This window comes from Musca autumnalis, unplaced genomic scaffold, assembly GCF_047663935.1.
Source record: "Musca autumnalis isolate F117 unplaced genomic scaffold, ASM4766393v1 scaffold_4, whole genome shotgun sequence".
Classification (NCBI taxonomy): Eukaryota; Metazoa; Arthropoda; class Insecta; order Diptera; family Muscidae; genus Musca; species Musca autumnalis.
In genome coordinates this window covers 195,375,322-195,395,476 of record NW_027411977.1, presented here as the reverse complement: position 1 = coordinate 195,395,476, position 20,155 = coordinate 195,375,322, and the positions used below count along the sequence as shown (strand labels likewise).

General features: G+C 30.4%; 1 protein-coding gene across 2 annotated transcripts in view; it reads left to right on the top strand.

The window, feature by feature from the left end:
* The first annotated feature begins 17,756 nt into the window (after positions 1-17,756).
* The window catches only part of LOC141403914 (Ig-like and fibronectin type-III domain-containing protein 2), an 890,607-nt gene continuing 888,208 nt past the window's right edge, over positions 17,757-20,155 (top strand). For both annotated transcript variants that reach the window (XM_073987017.1, XM_073987016.1), the window contains exon 1: positions 17,757-18,342. The gene's annotated coding sequence lies outside the window, so the exon portion shown is untranslated. The remainder of the gene's footprint in view (positions 18,343-20,155) is intronic.

Here is a 20,155-nt window from a genome sequence, read left to right as displayed (position 1 = left end):
CTGCTCTTGTATAAGAAGACTTCCTTCTCTTCTATAAGAATACCTCCTGCCCTTCTATATGCAAACGTCCTTCTCTTCTACGAGAAGACGCCCTGCTCTTCTATGAGCAGACCTCCTGCTCTTGTATAAGAAGTCCTCCTTCTCTTCTATAAGAAGACCTCCTGCCCTTCTATATGCAAACGTCATGCTCTTATATGAAAAGACGTCCTGCTCTTCTATCAGAAGACGTCCTGCCCTTCTATATGCAAACGTCCTGCTCTTCTATGAAAAGACGTCCTGCTCTTCAAGAAGAGGACCTCCTGCTCTTCAAGGAGAGGACCTCCTGCTCTTCAATAATAAGACCTCTTCCTCTACTATAAGAAGACCTCCTGCCCTTCTATATGCAAACTTGCTGCTCTTCTATGTGAAAACATCCTGTCCTTCTATGAGTCGACCTTTTGCTCTTCCAGGAGAAGACATCCTGCCCTTCTATGAGAGGATCTTCTGCTCTTTTATGAGAAGACGTCCTGCTCTTCTATAAGAAGACCTCTTCCTCTTCTATAAGGCCTCCTGGTCTTCTATAAGATGAAATTTAATTAAAAACTTGAATATTTTAGTTTTGTTTTTTTTTTCCTTTAAATACATTCTATGCCATATGGCATAGTGTCCAAAAACCACTTTTCCAAACAAAATGTTAAAAAATTAGTTTTGATTATTCATATAGTGGGCTTAAGTACATATAAAATTGGGAAAGTATATTTTTCAGATCAAAAACAAAAAAGAAGAACCGAAAGGGTTAATAATAAAATAAAAAATTAATCACCACAAACTACAAAATAAGTTATTTTATTTACATTATTGTTTTCCATAATTTATTTAATAATTTTTCCGTTTTTATTTCTATTTATTTTAATAACCAAACGTTTGTTTAAGTTTTTGCCAAGAAGTCCGCCACAAAACATTCGAATTGAAATCAGCTGATCAAACTTGCAAGTTCTTACAAGAAAAATGTTCCTTGCAAAAACTTGTAAACAAAACTCTCCAAAGCTCTCCAAAATTCTCTCACTATTGTCTCCAAATTCGCTCTCTTTTAAAGCATTTCTACACGGTATGTTTTTTACATATTTGTGCATGCCAACTGTCACATATATATGGTAACATGGGGCGGCTTCGCCACTGGGGCGCCTTCGCCAGCACCGATTTTCTTGATAATTATAACTGCTACAGAAATGCCGTTAAAGGGAAAATTGTGAGTTTGACGAAGATCTTTCATCTCCCAAAAATTGGCATTTCTATCAAATATATGATTGCTGATGGACGCGGTTTCATGTTTTTGGGGTATTGCGAAAAATATTCATGGTAGGTATATTTTGTGATATCTCGTATACCTTTAGTGATATCAAAATTATATTTTATACCGTTAATAGACAACTACTGAAGAATATAAATCCAAATAATTTGCATGATAAAAGTAATTATAAATGTCAATATATTCATATTATGAACTATGTAGGGGGTGGGGCGGCTTCGCCATGATAGGGGTGTTGTGGGTTAATGTTAGAAATATGTCAGGTTTTACTTAAATTGTTTATGCTATTGATATTCCACGCTATATTGTGAAGTTGAAATCAAATATTGTGCTAAACCTATCTAATTTGGCAAAAAGTTCATTTTTATGACTTAATTCAAGGTACCTACTTCAATTAACGGCTTGAATATGTTTCTTTTTGTAAATTTTAGAATCATTTTTGATTATTAAATAGAAAACATGTTCCTTTTATGCATTATGTTGATATTTGGGAAGGAAGTATGGTAAATGCCAGTTTAAGAGTCCGTTGATATATATCCAATGTCGATGGCGATGCTACCCCATGGGTGGGGAGGCTTCGCCACTTTTTAGACATTTTGTAAATTCTCAAAAATAATATTTTAAAAACAAAATTATAATCATTTATATATCAAAACTTATAGTCAAGACATGCTAATATTCTTACCAAAAATAATATTTGGAAAAACCTTAAAGATGTCGATATGAGAACATTTTGAAAAAAACGTGGCGAAGGCGCCCCATGTTACCATACATATTTTTCGAATAGAACGCGCTCTATTCTCGTCTGTACAACCAAAGGTAAACAGCTGTTTTGTTTGTACGCGATATAAATAAAGAAAACAACAGAAAACGAATGAAAAATAAAATTTTGCCGTACAGAAGGAATTACAAATTTGCGAAAAAAGTGACAGTTGCTATGCATGAATATGTAAAAAACATACCGTGTAGAAATCCCATTACTTTACAAGTTTGTTATCGAACAGCATTTTGTAAAAGTTTGTGCAAATTTGTACAAACTTTTGGGTTATCGTACAGACCTAATGACGCAGCTATCGTCATTTATTTTTGTATGGTAAATGACGCAAAATGTTGCCTGTTTTAGCAAATAAATGACGAATCAGCTCTAAAGACCGTGTTTAGACACTCAAACTGGAAAGAAAATTTTTCTTCTCAATTTCTTTTAAAATTTCCTTGTTGTTTAGACACGGAAATCATGTTTGTGTCAATTTTATAATTTTTCTTATTCTTCTTCACACTCATTTTCTCATTACGCCGTTCAAAAACAAAGCCAACGCAAATTGTAATGAAAAGTAAAAATGGACGTGAGCGATAATAAATTATTAATTATTAAGGGAACCATTAAATTGCATTTTATTTTTGATATTTCCACTTATTTCGAATTGTTTTTGCTTAAAAAATAGTTTTTCCTCCAAAAGGTTTTTTTTTTTTCAATTGTCTTTGCTGTTGTTTGTTTCTCGACAGAGAAAATAAAATGAAAGAAAATACAAAAACAAATCTGCAGCCAACTTTAGGTTGTATACGAAGAAAAACGAAACAAAACAGAATTTGCCAGTACAGAGGTGTGTGTACCCCCTCTTATTCCCCTCTACTCCCTCGCCCATAAACTCAATTTTCTTTCCCATTAACTTTCCCTGTATAAACAGGGACAAATGACGAAAAAGTTTCTAATGTAAATTGGACATTACTTTTAATAGCATACAATTTATATGATAGCAGTTTACCACTTTTACCATTTTCTGCCACTGTTACCATTTTTAAAAGTAAAGGAACAGACCATATGTTTTTGTAGAAATCTTTATTTTCGGACAGCTATTCCATGTACCTTGATCCAAAACATAAACAAACTGATCACATTACGAAGGCATCCCTTAACGTAGACGACGCCGTCACTTTATTTATTTGTGAACGACATGTTGAACTAGATTGTGAATCGTTCGTTGTTCGTACGGTCACCGACTGATTATAGTTCAGTGAACTATATCGACTGATCTAGTGTGACGTAGGCGTCCAGACAACTGAAATAACAGTTGTAAAGATAAGGTCACATTAGGCAAATATTTGCTCCAGCGACCGGCAGTGTGCGCTTACTGAGAGCAGGTGAGCGTAAATAATGCGTTGAAAATTATGCTCACTTGCTCTCAGTAAGCGCCCACTGCCGGTCGCTGGAGCAAATATTTGCCTAATGTGACCTTACCTTAAGATTATGAATGAAAATCATCGATTTCTTTTTGTTTTCCGTTCACATATTTTGTTATTGTTCATGTTCTTTTGTTTTCAACACATTTCATTTATTATCTCACTTATTTTTACAAAAATGCCAAAAATTTGTCTTCCATACTGTCTGTGATAAAATGATGGGCAGCTAGGAGACAAACGACAGATGTATGTATGTGTTAGTAAATCAGAGTTGTATTTCAAGACAAACTGTCTGGTGTAAACGCCTAGTAAGTCCCGGTCCACACTAGAGTGATTTCATTAAAAAATGTCATGAAATTATGCGTCCCTAGATCGAGTTCCATAGTCCCGGTCCACACTAGAGCGATTTTAATGAAATAATTTCATGAAATTAGGCGTTCTTAGATCGACTTCCCCACTACATCAATTTCATGATTTTACCCTACTATGGAACTCGATCTAGAAACGCCTAATCTCATGAAACTTTTTAATGAAATTCACGCTAGTGTGGACCGGGACATAGTAGAGAATTCTCATGAAATTTTTCAATGAAATCGCTCTAGTGTGGACCGGGACCAAATGCGCCTAGCGCTCCCCTTTAATGAGTCCATTGTTTAGGTGTTACAGTGATGTAAAATTAGGCATCTGATAAGAGAGAGATGCCTAAAAAAAGTAATGCTCTCGGCGCCATGCAGTAAAGATAACTGTTTATGGATAGAAAAAGCGTGGTTTAATAAAAACAGTTTTACGACGAAAAAGAAAATATCAGTAGATTTAAAATTAAAAAATTTAAATTAATAAAAAAAATGTCGGAACTTACTTTGCTCAATAGCCACATAAATAGTCCAATGCATATTGCATCGCCATTGGCCAATTCCACGCGTATTCAGACTTCCATCAGCCAGAACAATACCAACATTGTTATTAACAATTATAATTTCAATCAAATTGTTATAAATGAAACCAAAAAATCGAGCAAAAGTAAAAAACCTGTAACCTCTAGTACCAAAAAGCCGGTTGTTGCTCGTAAGGCTGTTCTTCCGAAGAAAACTGGAGCAGAGATTGCAATTAATAAATCTGCCGGCAATGCAAAGAAAACTCAAAGCGTTGAGCGTATACTCAATCAAATTAATATGAGCAAATATGCTAATCTTTTTAAAAATTGTGATTTGAATAAATTTAAAGAAATGCGAGAATTGGATTTAAATGCCATGGGTATCACGAGACCACAGGAGATACGCATCATTAAGGAAGCAATCTATAAGGCTAAAACGGAGCACATAAACACCATAGCTTAAGTTATAGTTTAGTACTTTTTATGTATTTGAAATTATGTTATGTTTGTAATTGTGTTGCATTTTGTATTAAAAAATCTATGTATTTGTTTGCAGGACAATCAAAAAATTATTATGAAAATTTTTATTAACTATATGAAATTATTTCTGTCAATTGTATTTGTTTGTTATTTTGTGTTAGTGTAAGTTTTATCAGAAATTTTTGTGTGCTGGACATTCAAAACAATTTGTATTCTTAAGCGCTATTTGTGATTTTAATAAATTGCTTAATCTTATTACCAAACAGATGCCTTTCATTTTATCACCTTATGAATTTATATAGGCAGAAAGACCAATCTAAAAGTACAGTTAATTGTTATTGTTTTCGAAAACCGGATTAAATGCGTTCTACAACGGCCTTAAGATTGTGCTATTTTATTTAAGAGTTCATAGACATTTGGCATATTTGGGAAGATAAAATTTATAAAAATTCTAATTACGTTGACAACTTTTTATTGTAGCAAATCGGTAGTCGGCATCTACCTTGTTTAATATGCTTCAGTTCAAACATGTTGAATCCGTTTATGTTACGACGATTATGTTATTGACAGTGTCTATGTTAAATACAGCAGAATTGACAACTTTGCGTTTTTTTTCTCACGACATAGAATATAAACGCAAATTTTTAAGAATATGCTTTCAACGACTGTGCATTTTTTTAAAAATATTTTTTAACAAACCCTAGACCTATAAACATGGATTTTTTAAAGAATGTTTTTCAACAAACACCAGACCAATAAACCTGGATTTTTAAAGATTATTTTTCTTCAAATATCACAACAATAAACGTGGATTTTTTAAAGATTATTTTTCAAAAGACTTAAGACCAATAAACGTGCATTTTTAAAGAATATTTTTAAAAGACTTTAGACCAATAAACGTAGATTTTTTAAAGAATATTTTTCAAAAGACTTTAGACCAATAAACGTGGATTTTTTTAAGAATATTTTTCAAAAGACTTTAGACCAATAAACGTGGATTTTTTAATGAATATTTTTCAAAAGACTTTAGACCAATAAACGTGGATTTTTTAAAGAATATTTTTCAAAAGACTTTAGACCAATAAACGTGGATTTTTTAAAGAATATTTTTCAAAAGACTTTAGACCAATAAACGTGGATTTTTTAAAGAATATTTTTCAAAAGACTTTAGACCAATAAACGTGGATTTTTTAAAGAATATTTTTCAAAAGACTTTAGACCAATAAACGTGGATTTTTTAAAGAATATTTTTCAAAAGACTTTAGACCAATAAACGTGGATTTTTTAAAGAATATTTTTCAAAAGACTTTAGACCAATAAACGTGGATTTTTTAAAGAATATTTTTCAAAAGACTTTAGACCAATAAACGTGGATTTTTTTAAGAATATTTTTCAAAAGACTTTAGACCAATAAACGTGGATTTTTTAATGAATATTTTTCAAAAGGCTTTAGACCAATAAACGTGGATTTTTTAAGAATATTTTCAAAAGACTTTAGACCAATAAACGTGGATTTTTTAAAGAATATTTTTTAAAAGACTTTAGACCAATAAACGTGGATTTTTAAAGAATATTTTTCAAAAGACTTTAGACCAATAAACGTGGATTTTTTAAAGAATATTTTTCAAAAGACTTTAGACCAATAAACGTGGATTTTTTAAAGAATATTTTTTAAAAGACTTTAGACCAATAAACGTGGATTTTTTAAAGAATATTTTTCAAAAGACTTTAGAACAATAAACGTGGATTTTTTAAAGAATATTTTTCAAAAGACTTTAGACCAATAAACGTGGATTTTTTAAAGAATATTTTTCAAAAGACTTTAGACCAATAAACGTGGATTTTTTAAAGAATATTTTTCAAAAGGCTTTAGACCAATAAACGTGGATTTTTTAAAGAATATTTTTCAAAAGACTTAAGACCAATAAACGTGGATTTTTTAAAGAATATTTTTCAAATGACTTTAGACCAATAAACGTGGATTTTTTAAAGAATATTTTTCAAAAGACTTTAGACCAATAAACGTGGATTTTTTAAAGAATATTTTTCAAAAGACTTTAGACCAATAAACGTGGATTTTTTAAAGAATATTTTTCAAAAGACTTTAGACCAATAAACGTGGATTTTTTAAAGAATATTTTTCAAATGACTTTAGACCAATAAACGTGGATTTTTTAAAGAATATTTTTCAAATGACTTTAGACCAATAAACGTGGATTTTTTAAAGAATATTTTTCAAAAGACTTTAGACCAATAAACGTGGATTTTTTAAAGAATATTTTTCAAAAGACTTTAGACCAATAAACTTGGATTTTTTAAAGAATATTTTTCAAAAGACTTTAGACCAATAAACGTGGATTTTTTAAAGAATATTTTTCAAAAGACTTTAGACCAATAAACGTGGATTTTTAAAGAATATTTTTCAAAAGACTTTAGACCAATAAACGTGGATTTTTTAAAGAATATTTTTCAAAAGACTTTAGACCAATAAACGTGGATTTTTTAAAGAATATTTTTCAAAAGACTTTAGACCAATAAACGTGGATTTTTTAAAGAATATTTTTCAAAAGACTTTAGACCAATAAACGTGGATTTTTTAAAGAATATTTTTCAAAAGACTTTAGACCAATAAACGTGGATTTTTTAAAGAATATTTTTCAAAAGACTTTAGACCAATAAACGTGGATTTTTTAAAGAATATTTTTCAAAAGACTTTAGACCAATAAACGTGGATTTTTTAAAGAATATTTTTCAAAAGACTTTAGACCAATAAACGTGGATTTTATAAAGAACAGTTTTCAAAAGACTTTAGACAAATAAACGTGGATTTTTAAAGACTATTTTTTAAAAGACTTTAGACCAATAAACGTGGATTTTTAAGGAATATTTTTCAAAAGATTTTAGACCAATAAACGTGGATTTTTTAAAGAATATTTTTCAAAGGACTTTGGACCAATAAACGTGGATTTTTTAAAGAATATTTTTCAAAGGACTTTGGACCAATAAACGTGGATTTTTTAAAGAATATTTTTCAGATGGCTTTAGACCAATAAACGTGGATTTTTTAAAGAATATTTTTCAAAAGACTTTAGACCAATAAACGTGGATTTTTTAAAAAATATTTTTCAAAAGACTTTAGACCAATAAACGTGGATTTTTTAAAGAATATTTTTCAAAAGACTTTAGACCAATAAACGTGGATTTTTTAAAGAATATTTTTCAAAAGACTTCAGACCAATAAACGTGGATTTTTTTAAGAATATTTTTCAAAAGACTTTAGACCAATAAACGTGGATTTTTTAATGAATATTTTTCAAAAGACTTTAGACCAATAAACGTGGATTTTTTTAAGAATATTTTTCAAAAGACTTTAGACCAATAAACGTGGATTTTTTAATGAATATTTTTCAAAAGACTTTAGACCAATAAACGTGGATTTTTTTAAGAATATTTTTCAAAAGACTTTAGACCAATAAACGTGGATTTTTTTAAGAATATTTTTCAAAAGACTTTAGACCAATAAACGTGGATTTTTTTAAGAATATTTTTCAAAAGACTTTAGACCAATAAACGTGGATTTTTTTAAGAATATTTTTCAAAAGACTTTAGACCAATAAACGTGGATTTTTTTAAGAATATTTTTCAAAAGACTTTAGACCAATAAACGTGGATTTTTTTAAGAATATTTTTCAACAAACATCATGTTATCTGTTTTGATGAAATTACTAATTAGTGGATTTCGACCAAATAATGAATAAATCCCATTTAACAGCAAATAGTTTGTTACATATGGCAACATCATATTTTATGTTAACGGCAGTCAGCATAAATGTTAACATAACATTTGTTGACGTTAATTCAAGCTGCGAGTGTGATTTCAATAAGAAGCTCGATAAACAATATTTTTTTTAAAAAAAATACTAAACAAAACCAGCATTCCATGATTTTGTTAATCAAAAAGAAAAACATATAGATTTATTAACCCGATTGTGAAAAAGTGTTTATGAAAATAATTTCTTATTCATAAAATAATCGCTAATAAAAAACAAAAAAAATGTGTCTATGTTGCTTACAATTCGATCAATTCACAATAATTGAAGAAAAATATGAAGAAGAAAATAGAGAATATCACCGAAAATAAATTGGGAAACAAAGAAGCCCCAAAAAAATTGAGGAATACGTTTGCTCCCCACCTCCCACCAAAAGTCAGCATCAAAACAAACGAATTAAAATGCCGGTAGAGCATATGTTTTGATTCTTCTTTTATAAAACACGCACACACACCGACTCATACAAACCACACAGATGACACTGGCGGTAAGATTTTTTAACAGTCCTCCTATTGGATCCAACTTGCTTTATTGTGTTCGTTTTTAAGGTTCGATTTCATACGTCGAGCAGCGTTGGTATGATGCAACATCAATTGTCTAATGGGTTACGACATGTTTTGTTGTGTTTGATTAGAAGATTGGCAATGAATGCAAGTCGAAGGCAAAATAAGTGTTGCTAAAATAGCGTTTTTTATCACAATAAGTAACATTGTTGAATCATTTTTCGAAATATCCAGCTTATGCCTATATCACACCATATGCCTTTTCACATGTATTTTGTCACTTTGGGTATACTAATATACAGACCAACTGATGTCATGCATGTGAAAAAGCATATGGTGTGATATAGCCATTAAATTGCATGCATTTATGGGCCAAAAGCAGGTATTTGTTCAGTGAATTCAGATTAAAATACAGTCAGATAGTATCGTCATTTCATTTGTAAAGCCTCCAAATTAGAGATGTGCGCGTGCCTAAAAATTAGGCACGAACAACATTTTTAGGCACACGAACACTCACATTCACGCACGAGATTACAAAAAAAAGAGATATTCATATAGTTGTACAATTATTTGTTAAAAAAATATTCATATATACTTCTAAAATATGCTACATATTGCAAAATTACTTATAAACTAATATTTACATATTCTTATTTAAAAACATTATTTCCAGATGTGGAAGAAATCAATCGCTCGTTGCTGAGCTGACGGGTATAGTCAAAATTTTCCTGGCTAATTGTTTTCAAAATTTTAGATTAGACACTTTCCAAAAGTTTAAAACATCAGTCTGGCTAGATACGGCACTCGCTAAATATGTATCAATTTCTTTATCAATTAGAGACTTATCCATTTTGTATCCAAAAACTCTGAAAATTTGTGTAAATGTGGCATTGTAATTTCCTGCTCATACTTAGAACACTCTATGTTCTCACTTTGTATATAAAGTAACATTGCTATTACATTAGCTATTACGTCATTTCTTTTTTCTCCTTAAATGGCGGAAATAAAAACATCCCTATAATATGTGCCATTGCTGGTACAAAGCGTCTAAGCAATGTAAACAATCGTTGCTTTCAAATCATTCATTTTATCTTTCTAGCTTTAAGTCAGATATACGATCCAACTCATTCTTTTCTAGCAAAATACTCTTAATCTCATTCTGGACTTGGTATATGCTCTCAAGCATCATATATGTTGAATTTCAACGTGTTCTTATATCTTGTTTTAACGTTTTCGACAATTTGTTGTTTAGCTCCGTGTGTTCAAAATATCTTACAAGCTTTTTTGAGCAGTCAATTTTCCAATTCGGGAAGATGATGTTTTTCAACAACATCATACATAACTAAGCTCAAATTGTGACAAGCGCAAGGTATAAGTTTAAATCTTTTAAAATCCGAAACAACGTTGGAACCATTGTCGGTTACAAATACAAAATTTCAAAACTTGTGTTTAATATCATATTTAGCAAGATAAACAACTGAACGCTGAGTTGTTTTTGTATTTGCTTCTCTCTCTCATGAACAAAACAAATGGCAAACCAACATCATTATTTTTGTTTTGGCCTTCCCACAACAAAACGGCAAAAAGTATCAGACTACAAAAACGAAGCAAATAATTTTAGGAAAACTACAGTTGGTGAATTTTTTGGTCGGTTTTATATTCTTGTTCGATTTTTGTGTTTAGTATGACCTCTTGCACGACTTCTAAGGGAGCCCAAAAATTTAGCATGATCGTGTTTGGTCGTGTCGTGCAAAATCGTGCCTTGAATTTTGAGGTTAGACTTTGTATTGTCCAGGACAAATATAAAGTTGATATAACCATGTCCGCCTGTTGAAATCATGATATAGCTTGCAATATTTATGATAGAGTTTTATAATTTGGTACAGAAGTTTGTATTACTCCTAGGATATTGGTATTGGAAAACGTCTACACGAGTCCACGTTTTAATACAGCCCCATAGAACCATACCGCACGATTTTCGGTATTTTTAAAGTTTTAGCCTCATTGTATTTGGTATTTTGTCTTCTTTTCAGACAGAAATTCGTTATTATAGGTACACGATTTTATATAACCCCCCCGCAGTACTGATTTTCGATACTTTCAAGGTTTTAGCCTCGTTATCACACCGAAGTGGCTGACATTTCGTATTTTTTAAGTTTTTAGCATCATTATTAAAACGAAATGGCTAAAATTTGCTATTCCCCTAGAAATTTGTCGCTATGGGTCCACGATTTGATATATCCCCCATAGAACGGTACCTCCCGATTTTTGTTTTTTTTTAAGTTTTAGTCTGTCTCATTATCACACCGAAATGCTGAAATTTAGTAGGTAGTCATCGTTGTGAGTACAAAACTTTGCCCTAGAAATTTTGTGGGTATAAAATAGCCACCATAAAATGGTACCTCCCGATTTCAGTTATTTTTAAGATTTCGGTTACTTACGAATGGTTACTTAATCTGTTAAGATACGTAGTACTAATTTGACTAATTTCATCTGTAATTTTATTAATGTTTAAATCTCTATGAATCGCGTTATTATTAACAATTAGAGAAAAATATTGTCCAGTTGACAAAAACTATGTTTGGATTTAACAAAAACAATGGTTGAAATTGACAAAAACGTTTTTTGGATTCACAATACTACATACGGAATCAAACAATATCTTTACAATACATATTTTGCTCTTCGAATATTGTTGGATCAATCATATTTTTTTCTCTGCGTGTATAGGCTAAAAAATCGGCCAAATGTGCATATTGGAGCTATATCAAAATCCGATATGATTTTCACAACTTTTGTCGGATCATTTTTTTTGCCACAACAATGAACTGGTTAAATTTTTACAATAACGTTTTACATTTTCGTGAAAAAGCATAGATCGGTAGGTTGGCACGGATTAAAATTAGCCGATCGCCATAAAATTTAATTTTTAAAGTTTTTGGACCAAAAAAAAAAAAAAAATTTGGTTGAGTTTAATGCACTTAGAATTACTTTCTGAGTCGATTTCTGTATGTCCGGACTTCCGTTTTCAGCCTCTATCTCAGCAACGTCCATAATTTTTTAGCCATATAGGGACGCTATTGCTTTTGGTAAAAAACGGTTCAGATTTAGATATTTGAGGTATTTGGTGCACCAATCACGCTTTGTATGTCCTATTCTGATGCAATTTGGAATGTGTGACAGAATTTGGTATAGAAAAAACTATATTGAAATCGGTTAAGATTTGGCTACCATACATATTTTCTGCCGATTTCATGTTTTTGATGCACCAAACACGATAGCGGTCAGCAACCCAGAAGTTATACTCACGAGTTGGCAATATCAGTGGCTTAAGTTTATGAAACAGAGATTTTAATAATTGTGCCGTGAATAGATTTGGAAGATTTCTTGTGTACAATTTTGGAATTAAAGGAGCCTCAAAAGGATGAGCGAGAGAGATGAGGGGAGAGTTTAGAAAGTTTTTTATTTATTAATTGATTTCAAGATAGCCTTCGACACCATCAGGCCAACTGTCATATGGGAAGTGTTGATCAAACGGAGTACCCCAGAAAATAATAAATTTAACTTGAGTAATACAAGCGATGTACGAGGATACAGAACTCTCAGTTCTTCACAATGGTAACATAAGCCAACCGTTTCTCACCAACGCGGGAGTAAAGCTGGGATACCCTATGTCAATTCTATTGTTCACAATTATACCGGATGAAATAATGAATGAAGTCTGCTTTCATAGACGAGCCATAACATAGAGTCTCTCACGACAACTCTCGAAAACTCAGATTATGCGGTTCACAAGCTATTCAATATGCAGTCAAAAATTAAAAAAACAGTATTGGAATTATGTAACTAATTTTTCGAGTTACAGACAAAAGTCGATAAAATTAAATTTCAGCGACCTTTTTATAGAAAATGTCAACTAATTGATAGAAAAAGTCAATTCATCTACCTTTTTCTATAGAAAAAGTCAACACAGCAAACTTTTCTGTAAAAAAAGTTAATTTAGCGAATGTTTTCTGTAGAAAAAGTCAATCCAGGGAACTTTTTCTATAGAAAAACAGCAAACTTTTTCAATAGAAAAAGTCATTTCAGCAAACTTGTTCTATAGAAAAAGTCAATTCAGCGAAGTTTTTCTATAGAAAAAGTCAATTCAGCGAAGTTTTTCTATAGAAAAAGACAATTCAGCGAACGTTTTCTATGGAAAAACCCCAATTCAACGAAATCTTCTATAGAAAAACTAAATTCAGCGAACTTTTTCTATAGAAAAAACTCAATTCAGCGAACTTTTTCTATAGAAAAAGTCAATTCAGAGAAAATTTTCAACAATTCAGCGAATTTTTTCTATACAAAAATAGTCAATCCAGCAATCTTTTTCTATAGAAAAATTTCATTTAGCAAACTTTTTCTGTAGAAAAAGTAAATTCAGCAAACTTTTTCTATAGAAAAAGTCAATTCAGCAAACTTTTCCTTTAGTCAATTCATCTAAATTTTTCTATAGAAAAAGTCAATTCAGCGAACCTTTTCTATAAAAAAATCAATTTAGCGAATTTTTCTATACAAAAAATCCATTCAGCGAATTTTTCTGTTGAAAAAGTCAATTCAGCAAACTTTTTCTATAACAACATTTCATTTTGCAAAACTTTTTCTGTAGAAAAAGTAAATTCTGCAAACAATTCAGCGAACTTTTCCTATAGAAAAAGTCAATTCATCTAAATTCAGCGAACTTTTTCTATAAAAAAACTCAATTTAATTCCATTTTTTATAGAAAACTCAATTCAGCGAACTTTTTCTTTAGAAAGAGTCAATTCACCGAACTTTTTCTATAATAAAAATCCATTCAGCGAGCTTATTATATAGAAAAGGTCAATTCATCTAAATTTTTCTATAGAAAATGTGAATTCAGCGAAAATTTTCTGTAGAAAAAGTCAATTCAGCGAACTTTTTCTATAGAAAAAATCAATTCAGCGAACCTTTTCTATACAAAAAATCAATTCAGCGAATTTTTCTGTTGTAAAAGTCAATTCAGAGCAAATTTTCAACAATTCAGCGAACAAAAAAGTCAATTCAGCAAACATTTTCTATAGAAAAATTTCATTTAGCAAACTGTTTCTGTAGAAAAAGTAAATTCAGCAAACTTTTTTCTATAGAAAAAGTCAATTCAGCAAACTTTTCCTTTAGTCAATTCATCTAAATTTTTCTATAGAAAAAGTCAATTTAGCGAACTTTTTCTACAAAAAATCAATTCAGCGAATTTTTTTGTTGAAAAAGTCAATTCACCACACATTTTCTATAAAAAATTTCATTTTTCAAACTTTTTCTGTAGAAAAAAAGTACATTCTGCAAACAATTCTGCGAATTTTTCCTATAGAAAAAGTCAATTCATCTAAATTCAGCGATCTTTTTTTATAAAAAAAAACTCAATTCAGCCAACTTTTCTATAGAAAACGTCAATTCAGCAAACTTTTGTTATAGAAAAAGTCAATTTACCGAACTTTTTCAATAGAAAAATTCAATTGAGCGAACTTTTTCTGTAGAAAAATCAATTCATTTTAATTTTTCTATAGAAAATGTGATTTCAGCAAACTTTTTGTATAGAAAAGGTATATTCAGCTAACTTTTTCTACATAAAAAGTCAATTCAACGAAATTTTTCTATAGTAAAAGTCAGCGTTCTTGTTCTATAGAAAAAGTCTATTCATATAAATTTTTCTATAGAAAATGTGAATTCAGCGAACATTTTCTAGAGAAAAAGTCAATTCAGCGTACTTTTTCTATAAAAAAATCAATTCAGCTAACTTTTTTATAGAAAAAATCAATTCAGCTAATTTGTCTGTTAAAAAAGTCAATTCAGTAAACTTTTCTTATAGATAAAGTCAATTAAGCGAACTTTCTCTATAGAAAAAGTCAAATCAGCGTACTTTGTCTATAGACAAAAAAATCAATTCAGCTAACTTTTTTAAGGAAAAAATCAATTCAGTTAATTTGTCTGTTAAAAAAGTCAATTCAGCAAACTTTTTTTTAAAGATAAAGTCAATTAAGTGAACTTTCTCTATAGAAAAAGTAAATTCAGCGAACTTTTTCTATAGAAAAAGTCAATTCAGCGAACTTTTTCGGTAGAAAAAATCAATTCAGCCAACTTTTTCTATAGAAAAAGTCAATTCAGCAAATTTGTTCTATAGAAAAAGTCAATTCAGCAAATTTGTTCTATAGAAAAAGTCAATTCAGCGAACTTTTTCTATAGAAAAAGTCAATCCAGCGAACTTTTTCTATAGAAAAAGTCAATTCAGCGAACTTTTTCTATAGAAAAAGTCAATCCAGCGAACTTTTTCTATAGAAAAAGTCAATTCAGCGAACTTTTTCTATAGAAAAAGTCAATCCAGCGAACTTTTTCTATAGAACTTTCTCTATAGAAAAAGTCAAATCAACGTACTTTTTCTATAGAAAAAAAAATCAATTCAGCTAACTTTTTTATAGAAAAAATCAATTCAGTTAATTTGTCTGTTAAAAAAGTCAATTCAGCAAACTTTTTTTTATAGATAAAGTCAATTAAGTGAACTTTCTCTATAGAAAAAGTCAATCCAGCGAACTTTTTCTATAGAAAAAGTCAATCCAGCGAACTTTTTCTATAGAAAAAGTCAATTCAGCGAACTTTTTCTATAGAAAAAGTCAATTCAGCGAGCTTTTTATATAGAAAAAGTCAATATAGCGATCATTTTTAAAAAAAAAAGTCAATTGAGAGAACTTTTTCTATAGAAAAAGTCAATTCATTACATTTTTTCAATAGAAAAAACTAATTCAGCAAACTTTTTTATATAGAAAACTTAATTCACCAAACTTTTTTGATAGAAAAAGTAAATTCAGCAAATTTGTTCTACAGTCAATTCAGCGAACTTTTTCTATTGAAAAACAGCAAACTCAAGTCAATTCAGCAAATTTTTCTATAGAAAAAGTCAACTCAGCGAAATTTTTCTATAGAAAACTCAATTCAGCGAACTTTTTCTTTAGAAAGAGTCAATTCACCGAACTTTTTCTAAAACAAAAATCCATTCAGCGATCTTATTCTATAGAAAAAGTCAATTCATCTAAATTTTTCTATAGAAAATGTGAATTCATCGAAAATTTTCTGTAGAAAAAGTCAATTCAGCGAACTTTTTCTATAGAAAAAATCAATTCAGCGAACCTTTTCTATACAAAAAAATAAATTCAGCGAATTTTTCTGTTTAAAAAGTCAATTCAGCGAACTTTTTCTATAGAAAAGGTCAATTCTATAGAAAAGTCAATTAGTTGAATATACTTTTTCTATAGAAAAATTTCGCTTAATTGACTTTTTCTATAGAAATTCAGCAATTCAGCGATTTTTTCTATAGAAAAAGTCAATTCAGTTTTCGCTATAAAAAAATCAATTCTTCGAACTTTTTCTATAAAAAGTCAAATCAGCGAATTTTTCTATTGAAAAAGTCAATTCAGCAAACTTTTCTTATAGAAAAAGCCAATTGAACGAACTTTTTCTATAGAAAAATTCAATTCAGCGAACTTTTTCTGTAAAAAACTAAATTCAGCAAATTTTTTCTATAGAAAAAGTTTATTCAGCGAACTTTTTATATAGAAAAAGTCAATTTATTCAGCGAACTTTTTCTATAGAAAAGGTCAATTCTATAGAAAAGTCAAATATATATACCTTTTCTATAGAAAAATTCCATTCAGCGAACTTTTTCTGTAAAAAAACTCAATTCAGCGATTTTTTTCTATAGAAAAAGTCAATTAAGAAATTTTTCTATAGAAAAAGTATATTCAGCTAATTTTTTCTATAGAAAAAGTCTATTCAGCGAACTTTTTCTATAGAAAAAGTCAATTCAGTTTTCGCTATAAAAAAATCAATTTTTCGAACTTTTTCTATAAAAAATCAAATCAGCGAATTTTTCTATTGAAAAAGTCAATTCAGCAAACTTTTCTTATAGAAAAAGCCAATTGAACGAACTTTTTCTATAGAAAAATTCAATTCAGCGAACTTTTTCTGTAAAAAAACTCAATTCAGCGAATTTTTTCTATAGAAAAAGTCAATTAAGCAAAATTTTTCTATAGAAAAAGTATATTCAGCTAATTTTTTCTATTGAAAAAGTCAATTCAGCAAACTTTTTATGTAGAAAAAGTCAATTCAGCAAAATTGTTCTATAGAAAAAGTCAATTCAGCGAGCTTTTTCTTCAGAAAATGTCAATTCAGCGAACTTTTCTCAGGAACGAACTTTGTCTATAGAACAATCAACTCAGCGAAATTTTTCTATAGAAAAAGTCAATTCAGCGAACTTTTCTCTATTGAATAATTCATCTCAGAGATGGCGGTGCTTTGTGGAAGCCAAGGACTAAAAGGAAAAAGTCATTACCACACAGCATATATTTTTTGCACCGAATTCCGCTAAGATTTCCTCAACAACAAAATGTTAACGGTGTTTGATATGCCATGTTCGTGTCCCTTCTGTTTACTAGTCGCTTGTCTATTTCCATTACCTTCTGTTGGCATTTGGGCGTTTTTCATCCATCCACACAGTTGTCATCACTGCAAAGGTTCGTTAGAAATGTAAATAAATAAACATTTCAAAAGCTTGTTGCGTTTAGTCGCAGTTACAACTTCGTCGTGTAAACGTCTCAAAGCGGAAACGGAAACGAATTTTTTGTGAAATTTCATTGAAAATTTATTGAAAAATAATTTCAAATTTTTAAGAAAAAATTAACGCATATAAAGAATTAATTTTGAAAAAGTCGAAACAAACAACAAAACGAAAAACAACAAAATATAATTTTCGAAAAAAAACGAGGACGGGTTTCGTTAAGTTGTTAATTAAACAACATCTAAGCAATAAAATAAAAAAATTGAATTAAAATTGAATACAAGTGTTTGTGTGTTGCATCTTTGTGGTTATTAATTATTCTCGGTTAATTTGGTTTATAAAAAAGGCTAAAAAAGCAATAATAATTGGTGTTTGGCATTTAGTTTTTTGTTGGTTTGGTTTTTTCGGTGATAATTAACAAAATAAAATAGTTTCAAATTATTTTTGGTTACTGTTTAAACAAAAATAGAAGAAAAACAAAACATAAATTACAACAATTCATAGTCAACGACGACAACACAACACGATAATAACGATAATTTCTGGTTTTGGAAAAAAGCTGTAGAAAAAAAAACATAAATCCATTGGTAAGTGGTGCATAAAAACAGGTGATGACTTTTTGTGTGATGGGAAGTGACAAAAAAACGGGATTTTCAATAATAATTGATATAATCTATTAATTCGAAATAAAGTGCATAGTGACACACGTACATATAAGATAATAAAAATTTACAATCATGATGTATTTTACTCAACCAAAAGGTTAGAATAGCGACTGTAAACCGGACCACATTCTGCAAATGAATAAATACCAAGTTTTTGGCCAAATATAAATAGGATAAGGGTCATAAGAAAATTGAGAAGAAGCTCTAAGATCCGTGCAAGGTTAAAAATTTGTACGGTCCTAAGGATATGTAAAGTGCTCAATAAGCCGATTACTGGGTTAGATGTGTGTGTTTCCAATGTCATGCCAAGTAATAAATCCTATTTAAGCTGGCCTTGGAACAAAATTGTGTTGCTGTGTATTGGTGTGATTTAAATGAAACTATATCATTAATATTAATGTAAAACATTTGTATTTATGTTCACAAATACTTTCACGTGGAGATATTATTCAAATATTTGACACTACTGGGAAATGTTACACATATTCTTTAGCAAAGGAAAATAGTTTGACAAAGCCAATGGACAAAGTGACACAAGAAGAGAATAGTTTCGGTAACTAGTTTCGAATATTTAAAAAAGGTCATTGCCAAATCTGCGCTTTAACAATGAAAGTTTCAATGCCAACAATTCTTTCCTGAAGAACCTTGAAATGTGACCAATTTTTAATGTTCAAGGATGTGTGACATAAAGCCGTTTCTGTGTTTTTATAACCTACACCACTATGTGGTAAGGGGTATTATGTGTTAGTGCATTTGTATGTAACATACAAAAGGAAGCGAGATAGACCCATAGTTCCTTCTAGGGATATACATAGAATCACTTTCTGAGTCGATTTATGCATGTCCGTCCGTCCGTCCGTCCGTTCGCAACATACAGGTCGCATTTGTTGACCGATTTCGCTGAAAATTGGGGAATACCAATTTTGACCGGAAGATCAAGTTCGAACATGGGATATATCGGTCCACGTTTTGGTATAGCCCCATATAACGGTACCCCCCGATTTACGGTATTTTGACGTTTTCACCTACATTTTCAGACCGATTTGGCTATAATTTGACATTTAGGGTTCTTAAGTGTCAATAAACTTATATAACAAAACTTTTGGACATAGGTCCACGTTTTGGTATAGCCCCCATATAACGGTACCCTCCGATTTGCGGTATTTTGACGTTTTTAGCTACATTTTCAGACCGATGTAGCTATAATTTAACATTTAGGGTTCTTAAGTGTCAGTAAACTTATATAACAAAAGTTGTGGACATAGGTCCCCGTTTTGGTATAGCCCCCATATAACGGTGCCCTCCGATTTGCGGCATTTTGACGTTTTTAGCTACATTTTCAGACCGATGTAGCTATAATTGGACATTTAGGGTTCTTAAATGTCAATAAACTTATATAACAAAAGTTGTGGACATAGGTCCAAGTTTCGGTATAGCCCCCATATAACGGTACCCCCGATTTACGGTATTTTGACAGTTTTAGCTACATTTTCAGACCGATTTAGCTATATTTTGACACTTAGGGTTCTTAAGTGTCAATAAACTTATATAACAAAACTTGTGGACATAGGTCCACGATTTGGTATAGCCCCCATATAACGGTACCCCCGATTTGCGGTGTTTTGACGTTTGTAGCTACATTTTCAGACCGATGTAGATATAATTTGACATTTAAAGTTCTTAAATGTCAATAAACTTGTGGACATAGGTCCACGTTTTGGTATAGCCCCCATAT